The sequence below is a fragment of the Priapulus caudatus genome, unplaced genomic scaffold (assembly GCF_000485595.1).
Source record: "Priapulus caudatus unplaced genomic scaffold, Priapulus_caudatus-5.0.1 Scaffold2137, whole genome shotgun sequence".
Taxonomy (NCBI): Eukaryota; Metazoa; Priapulida; class Priapulimorpha; order Priapulimorphida; family Priapulidae; genus Priapulus; species Priapulus caudatus.
In genome coordinates, this window is record NW_014579198.1 from 13,422 (window position 1) to 20,291 (window position 6,870).

The following is a 6,870-nucleotide window of genomic DNA, read 5'->3' on the forward strand; positions in this document are numbered from 1 at the left end:
AACAACAACAACAACAACAACAACAACAACAACAACAACAACAACAACAACAACAACAATGCCTACCTAAATACACGCGGTGTTAGTAGTGTGTGCGAGCAGTGCAGTGAGCGCGTTCATGCAGCATGTAAAGGTGGCTAGCACAACTTAGTCCTTCATCTAGATAAAGAGTCACTTTACGAAATGACGGTAGGCTAAAGCAAACATCAAGCATATTGGTTCTTGTTGGCAATTTATGTAGTCAATATTGTCAAGTAACTTTATTACCTGTAGACGAGACACTACAGAATTACGCGGTTCGCAGCTTGCGTTCAGATTTCGCTATGGCTCTCTCACGTAATTTTAGTCATTACAGCTAAAGTTCGAACAAATCCTTGGGGATGGTAGGCCACAGCGGAGAGTTGAGGTTCGCCGAACAGATAGCCGATGTTGTGGTGCACCTGCAAGAGAATGAATGGGCACATCTTCATCCAGGTAATCCACACATTATTATGTGAAACACGCAATAGCGTAAATCGTGTGCAGGGAAAGAGGACGTAATTTGAAGTGACATGCAGGATCACATCTCGTGTATGGGAGAGGAAAACGTGCGCGCCAAGCCTTAAAAGCGCGCGTTAGGAACGGCAGGAAAGACAGAGGTTGAAAGAGAGGAACGTACCAGCGTGTCAGAAGCAAGGAACACACATTTGGTGTCTTGGCGGCAATACTGCCAGGTGGCAAGTGCTGCTTGGGACTCGTCCATGACGGACATCCGCATGGCGTCGATCCGCTCCAGGCCGCTAAGAGTATCATGTCGTGATACAGCTCCGGCAGCAGATCTCTGCGCATGCGCACACACACACACATTTAATGACATTACACACGCATTTCTTTACTAGATTACGTCAAGCTTATAGTAGATGCACCAAAGGTTATGATGATTGTACGTTTTATTTTATTTGTAATAAACGCTTGCGGATTAGGGAGAACGATGGGCCGCATTTACTGTTCATTTTCTCACCTGAACTCCAGAGTCACTTTGTTAGTAATCATGCAGACGAGTCTGCGGGTGACCTGAGCATGACTCTCACCCTCTCCGTCTGTCTCCGCCGCAGTCACGTAACGCTCTCACTGAGAAATTGTTAACTTTACGTTAATATTTAAATAACACGAAACTAAAACGTAATCGGGTAACAGATTCAAGTGAATTGTACACTAGTTTTACTATAGCTGCTAAGGGTTTATAATTTAAAAATAAAAGCTTGCATATTTAATCTTCAAATATAAATAAACTTGAATATATACCTTCGTTTAAGTTCGCACCTGATGTTTGCGGCTGTATGCCCGATGACCGATGTTTGCGAAGCGCATGCATGTAACCTGCGCAATATCCGGCCGTTGCGATTAGTTTGGCAGATAAAAATAAATGTCTAAACATTTTTCTCCGAGTTTCTTGATTTCACGTCTTTTTTGTTTACACTGGCAAGCAGTAATAATCGTTGCTAGGGTGATGACGCCACTTCTTTGACTGTAGCGCTCACACGCGTGAGCGGCGGTGGAGAATTGAGGAACAATGACGCGCCCACGTGCCGATTATATATACATAGGGCCAGTTTTAAGCGTTTTTGATGCGTTCGAACAGACATTAAATACGCAAAACCACGGTAATTGAAGCAATAATAATGTTTATAAACGCATGATATAGATACACGTACTCTCGCACGCTAATACAATACTTACTAGTGTAAGTATATATATCTCCTGATATATATATATAAACAAAGTCAAGGTATAGAATAAGGGTGTTTAAAGTTTAATTGACAAGCTTTCGAGATTACATCTCTATCATTGAACTGCTCACGTGTCCTATCTTGCCTCAGCGATCGTCAATATCGACGTTTGCCGTTGTACTATCATTAAACATTGCATAATTCTATTCATCTCTATAAGGGTTCATGTTGAGATGTGATTTTCGCGAGGATCGTGCGGTTCAGACGATTCATCGCGAGGCTGGCTTTATCTAATCATACAACAAGCCTGAAACGCTACATCCGGAATAATAGAGGACTGGGAACGTCCGACAAATTACCAGGTCACGGCTCGGTCTTGGATGGCGCACAAGAAAGGGTACTGACTTATATGAGGACATTTTACAGCGCCGCACACATGCTGCAATGTTGCTGGAACATGAGGAGTAGATTACCGTGTGTAACCGGTTACTCGCCTTGCGCTGCGCAGGATCTCTATACTGAATAAGAAAGAAAATTTAACTTTAAAAGGAAATAAAATAGTGGGCGGCGTGGAATTCGGACAAAGAAGTAAAAATTTAATAACGGCTAACAAAAAAGGCTATGGGCAGGTTTTATTGATAGCACTCTTAATATTTGTCTAAGCTACTTCTAATTCATACCTGACTAGTTTTAATGCCACTTTCCTGGGGACGAGTGCAAGTGAAGCACGACATGCAGAAGACATGATATGTTTGAAGAGGATGCCCGGTTTCATTTAATACAATAATATAGAATTAAATCTCGCTGATAACGTGTTTATTATAGGTTCGTACCACTTCAAGCCCTTCGGTTTTACTGTAGCGCATCGCGCGTTACCTCGCTCCTCCAAGCGCTATCTTTCTCTAGAGTTGCCACGGAACATTCTCTACCACGGTTTGACACTCTTTTCTGCCAAGTCGGCTAGGTCTGTCGGGCATTCCCGTTCTAAACTAAATAAGGTCAAAAAGTAAGTCAGATCATCGGGAGTAAACAGGCCGTCCCATTATTGCCATGGGCATGCGTGTTATAGGCACTCGAAATTCTCATGCACGATAATTCAAGTTAATAGTGTCAATCTTAATAAGAATGCCAAGACACAGATGTTCGATTCTATACGCACGCCTTTGGCTAGAAAAAATTAGCTTATCGCCGCGAATTAAACAACACGAGTGAAATAACCACACAACGGCGCATCAAATTGTTCTATACGCGCTCGGCGTCATTGTCTCCAAGTTTTATATGAGACACAAGCAGTTATGTACGCTGAAATGACGAGAAAGTACCGCTTTAATGCATAGAAAACGAACCCAGGCAACGCCCGGGTCAGCCGCCACTGAAATCTAAATAAGCCCATATGTTGATGCTAAATCAAATAAGACACATTAACATGCTCGTCAAAAAAATGGCAGAACCGACTTACTCTCCTGCCTGAAGGAACGTAGGGCAAACGATCTATTGACCTCGATTCAGTAGGGTCGGTGGGCAGTTCGTGGCCATCTCTGTAAAGTGACGATTTGAGGATTTGGTATGGCAGCAGACCTGAGACACCAGAACGCAATCACGGTCTTAAACACCCAGAAATGAGGCAGATCATAACAACAAACAAGTCACACAACGAACAACAACAACAACAACTCTACCCTAAAATACACGCGGTGGTTTAGTAGTCGGTGGTGGCGAGGCAGTGCAAGTGAGGGCGCGTTCATATGCAAGCATGTAAGGAGGTGGCTAGCACAAGCTTAGTCGCTGTCACATCTAGATAAAGAGGTCACGTTTACGAAATGAACGGTAGGGCTAAGAGCAAACGATCAATGCATATTGGGTTCTTGTTGGCATTAGTAGGTCAAGTATGTCAACGGCTTAAACTTATTACCTGTAGATCGAGCACAAACCTATATAACAACAGGACAACTCACCGGTTCGAGCCATTCAATATCGGCGTTGACAGAGATTCTCGCCTAAGTGGCTAGCTCCTACCAAACGTAGACTTCCTTAAGGGATCACTTACAGCTAAAGGTGAACGAAATCCTCCGCAATTATCGATGGGCCATTCTTCTGGTTAAGCTTTTTGAGATAGTCTGTCTTAATGGAGGACGGCCGTCGGTTCTACGAACCGATGACGCTGCTAGTGGAATAGCTCTGATAACGGCCGCGGATCGCGTTATGGAATGATACGTGGCTGCGAAAATTCGGGCACGGTAAGCGAAGCGGGGGCGCGTAGATGACGACAGAATGTTAAGCGAGAGGCCGTTAACCTGATTACTCTGGATGCTTCTGAGTGATTCGCTGATGGCGCGGACGCTGGCCGCGGCGGCGGAGTGGGAGGGGGCGTGTAGGGGCGGCGGAGTGAGGGGGCCTGACACGAGCGGGCCGAGGCCACAGCGGACAGTTGATGTTTCGCCGAACCAAGACGGCGATGTTGTGGTGCACCTGCCGAGAGAATGAATGGTCGCGATCTTCGTCCAGGTAATCTACACATGTATGGTAATGTGATAACGCACGCAAGCAGCGTAAATCGTGTGCAGGGAACAGAGTACGTAATTAGAAGTAACATGCAGGATCACCATCTCGTGTATTGGGAGAGGAAAACGTGGCGCGCGAAGCCTTAAAGCGCACTTAAGAGGCGGCAGGAAGACAGAGTGGCTGGATAGGAGAAGAACGTACCGCCAGGCCGTGTCAACCGCAAGGAACACACATATTGGTGTATTGGCGTGACATACTGGGCGATAATTCGCTACTCCGTCCCCGGCGTGGAGGGAGGTGACCGCAACGTGGCACATAGTGTTAGGGATAGTGTTAGGATTAGGGTAGGGCAGGGTTAGGGTTACTGGGTTAGGGTTATCGGCGTTAATTTTTAATTATTAATTTTTAATTTTTAATTTTTAACTTTAAGGTTAGTGAATCAGTGTTAGGGGTTAGGGTTAGGGTTAGGGTTAGGGTTAGGATTTTGTCAACAAGATCATGATTATTCTGAGAGTCCCACACCATAGAATATATTTTGTGAATAACCTGGCCTATAATATAAGCGGGCGGCGACACAGGTACATATTTAAAGTGTGAGGATTAAGTGGTGGCGGTGTTGGAGTGAGGGTTACCGTTTTGAACGTCATCGTCCAACCGTTATCAGCGTGACCTCCCTCCACGCCCGGGGGTCGAGATTATTTATTTTCCAAGTAGCCGGTTTGACGCGTCAAGCGCTCGAGGGAGCGTATTGGGAAGCTTGCGTCTACAGCTCAACAGTCCCCCTAAACACTATGTACTGCGACTACTGTAACAAATAATTGAAAATATGTGTTTACACAGAGCCTTCGTATCGCTAGCAAAAGACCGTAATCTTGTGGACTAGTAGTGATAGCAGCTTTCATACTTAACAGAGACAAAGATGGCGGCGGTGGCGCAAAAACGATTTCGAATAAACCAGGCCTTGGAAATTAAATTCATGGATTTGACGAAGTTTAGATGAGGCTAAGAACCGGCTAACCCTAACCCGCTAAACCGCTTAACCCTAACCCTAACCTAACCCCCTAAGCCACTAAACCCTAACCCTAACCACAATAACCCCTAACCATAGGGCATTAAACCCTAACCCTAACGCAGTAAACACAATGATGCATATCCCGAAGTACGGCATAAGCGCACGCGCGTGACGCGGTCAAACGGTAAGGAAGAAATTAATCGGCGCTGATGCCGGAGTAAGGGGATAGGCAACACCCCCAATACTGCCGAAGATGGAAGAAGGGACACGGTCCATGTATGACGGATAAAAAAAAAAACATCGGCATGGTGTCGATCGCGCTCCAGGCCGCTAATTTGGTATCCACAACAATAGTCGTGAGAATAACAGGCTCCGAGATAGGGGCAGGGTCTCTGCGCTGTGCGCACCACGAAAACCACCTCTTACGGACACACATTTAATCGACATTACAACACGCATTTCTTTACTAAGATTACGTCAAGCTTATAGAGACAGCACCAAAGGTTATAATGATAGCAGTGTACGTTGTTATTTATTCGTAATAACCGCGAGGCGATTAGGTAGACGAATGGGCCTACATTTACATTCATTTTCTCACCGTTGCTCGACTTCTAGAAGCACTTTGTGTGGGCAAAAATCAGTGTAGAACAACGAGTCTGCGGGTTGACTGCTGAGGCATGATCTCTACCCCTCTCCGTCTTTCTCCGCGCAGTCACGTAAACGCTCTCACTGAGAAATTGTTACGTTTAGCGTTAAAGTATTTAAATAACACGCAAACTAAAACGTAATCGGTAACAGATTTAAGGTGAATAATAACACTAGTTTTTAACTATATGGGCTGCGCGGAAGGATTTGTTATGAATACGTCAAAAAAAATTAAAATGTTCTGCTTTTAAAGCCTTTCGTTTAAGTTCGCACACTGATCGTTCTTATAGCGGCTGCATGCCCGATGACCAGCCGATGAATCTTGCCCGAAGCGCATGCATGTTAACCTGCGCAATATCCGGAGATGGGCACGCGTTGCGATAGCCGACTACAAGAAAGCCGCACAGGAAACCATAGATTTGGCAGATAAAAAATACAATATCATAAAGCATTTCCTCCAGCGAGTTTCTTGATTCACCAGTCTGTCTTATTTGTTTACATGGAGACTGGGGCAGCAGTAATAATGCGTCAGGAATATAGACGCATTCTTTGAACTGTAAGCGACACAGCACCGCGCAGTGAGGGTGGTGAGACGAGATGACAGGACAGACAAATTAACGGCCGCACCAAAAGCACCAATCGCCGATTATATATACATTAGGGCCAGTTTATTAAGTAAGATAACATTTGAAAAATAGAAATAACGGTGTCAACACGGTTCTATTACCGCGACGCGAGCTTTCGAGAACAATTTCTCTTCGCTCAGGGCGACTACAGGGGGAACAGAATTGGGAAACATGTTATTTTAAAAACTAAGCAATGCGAGTCATGCCCCGTTACCTGGATGAGCAAATGAATACAAATTAAACAGACACACATGTGATTGGGTGATTTAAAGGATTTGCTAGAAAACACGGGGTGTGGATATCCCGCCGGGCGTCGGAGGGACGCATCACGGTGATACAAGTCCTGACGTATACTTCGGAAAAATATAACAGTAAA